The sequence below is a fragment of the Gadus chalcogrammus genome, chromosome 17, assembly GCF_026213295.1.
Source record: "Gadus chalcogrammus isolate NIFS_2021 chromosome 17, NIFS_Gcha_1.0, whole genome shotgun sequence".
Classification (NCBI taxonomy): Eukaryota; Metazoa; Chordata; class Actinopteri; order Gadiformes; family Gadidae; genus Gadus; species Gadus chalcogrammus.
Genome location: NC_079428.1, coordinates 13,874,733 through 13,877,232, shown reverse-complemented (window position 1 = coordinate 13,877,232; position 2,500 = coordinate 13,874,733). Strand labels below are relative to the sequence as shown.

The window sequence follows — 2,500 nt, the reverse complement described above, 5'->3', positions numbered from 1 at the left end:
TGCGTGAATGTTTGTACATGGTCACATTTTCTAGAGATACTTCCTTAACATTACTGGAAATTAGATCGACAAGTCGGTCATGGCGTGCAATATACAGTCCTTTGTACATAGTACAGCCATTCACAACATGGGCAACTGATTCAAGTTGATGGCCAGAGTGCATTATACAGTGTGGATGGTGGTGTGCAGGATACCATAATGCCAGATTGTATTTGGTAGGTAGCACCTGCAGCCTAGCTTTGGCAGTGAAACAGAGAATGTCCTCCCCAACAGCAGCATTTTTGTACATGGAGTGGGAAGCATAGTGGTCGGCAAAGTCTAGGCATGCTAGCTTTCCCTGCATTCCAAGTCCAGTGTTGTTTGGTCTCTGTTTGTTTTATGTTGAGAAGGAACCTCCTTGCTGTTGTGTTCTGTAGTATGTGTTGTGCCTCGTTGTGTTATACAGTTGCCTCTGCGGTTACAGAAGGGTCGGTGACAACTGCATCAGATGCCTGTGGTGCTTTGTGTGAGTTGTGTTGTGTCCATTCCAGTCTGACTGACATTCTGTTGCACAGATCATTTAGGTCCGGCCAGTCTGACCGAACTCCAAAGCCTGCAGCTTGTGTGTCCAGTTTCCTGCTGCTTTTCCTCCCAAAGCCTAAGAAGCTGTCCTGGCCTGCTTTGGCCAGAGGGACCTTCCTCTTCCTGAGGTCCAGCACGAGGGAAGCCCTTGCAAGCTCTCTGACAGTGGCATCATCATTGTTGAGCATGTTGAGGAGGTGTGTCAGCCTGGTAGCAGTATACCCATTCCACGTTTGGGACACCCAGCCCCCCCTCTTTACGTGAGAGGAAGATGAGGTCCCGGGTAGAGTGTGAGTTCAGCCCTAGTCATTTTCGGACAGCCTGGACTGTTTTATTGTTCATGTCCTGTAAGACATTTTGCAGGATGTGGACGTTTGCAAAGAGGTGTTGAACCTTTGCAAGGGCAACCTCTCTGATAGCGTCCAGTTTCATGACTACAGGGAGTGGGGAGGAATCAATTAGATCGATTCTGTTCTTATAGGCACTTATAGGCACTACATAGTGCCTGCTCCCCCCACTCACCCGCAATGTTGATGTTATGGCACACACACACACACACACACACACACACACACACACACACACACACACACACACACACACACACACACACACACACACACACACACACACACACACACACACACACACGAACAAATCAACACCCAGCTCAAGTTAATGGGAAGTGTAGACAATGGTCACTTTTAACTTTGACGGACAGAACACAAACACACACACACACACACACGCACACACACACACACACACACACACACACACACACACACACACACACACACACACACACACACACACACACACACACACACACACACACACACACACACACACACACAGACACACACACACACACACACACACTGAAGACATGTGCATTTGTGCATCACACATGAGAGTGTGAAATAAAGAACTTCAAGTGTGAAACACACACACACACAAACGTATTCACACAAACGCTAACACAAAGTTAACAAGGAAGGGGAAAAAATAGTTTGACAAGCACACAAAACGCTGTCAGAAGAACACACCACTCGTCCAAAGCTCACACAGAACAGAACACCCAGAAACACCAGAGGAGTGACAGACCTACAGGCTTACAGAGGAGCTTACACACAGAGAGACAGAGAGAGAGAGAGAGAGAGAGAGAGAGAGAGAGAGAGAGAGAGACAGAGCGAGAGAGAGAGAGAGCATGAGAGAGAGAGAGAGAGAGAGAGAGAGAGAGAGAGAGAGAGAGAGAGAGAGAGACAGAGCGAGAGAGAGAGAGAGCATGAGAGAGAGAGAGAGAGAGAGAGAGAGAGAGAGAGAGAGAGAGAGAGAGAGAGAGAGAGAGAGAGAGAGAGAGAGAGGGAGAGAGAGAGAGTGTGAGCGAGTACGTGTGAGAGAGTGAGGAGACAAATAAGAAGGCGTGCAGGCTTGAAAGGGATGGAAACCCTTTCACACACACACACACACACACACACACACACACACACACACACACACACACACACACACACACACACACACACACACACACACACACACACAAACAAACACCCACAAACACCCACAGAAACACCCTCTCGCAGTGTACTCAGTAACCCCATCGAAGCAATAGCTGCTCAGTTGGCCGGCTAGCTGTCTGGCTGGCTGGTTCGCTGGTAGTCTGGCTGGCTTGCCGGTGTGGCTAGGCCCGCTGCTTCACTTACAAGCTGTCTGGTTGTCTGGCTGGATCGCCGGTAGTCTGGCAAGCCTTCTGCCTATCTGGCTCCCAGCTCATTGATTGTCTCGTTGCCTGGGCATTCACTGGCTGGTTGGTTAGGCACTAGTGTGCAGGCGCAGGAAGTGTAGGTAGAGGCCCTGAGAAGGCCAGGCCCTGCATACATCTCATACCACTGCACACAACCAGTGTGTCTGTGGGACAGCGACGTGTACACAC

At 49.5% G+C, this 2,500-nt stretch overlaps 1 pseudogene; it reads right to left on the bottom strand.

The window, feature by feature from the left end:
* Positions 1-2,379: 2,379 nt before the first annotated feature.
* The window catches only part of LOC130369799 (arf-GAP domain and FG repeat-containing protein 2-like), a 13,537-nt pseudogene continuing 13,416 nt past the window's right edge, over positions 2,380-2,500 (bottom strand).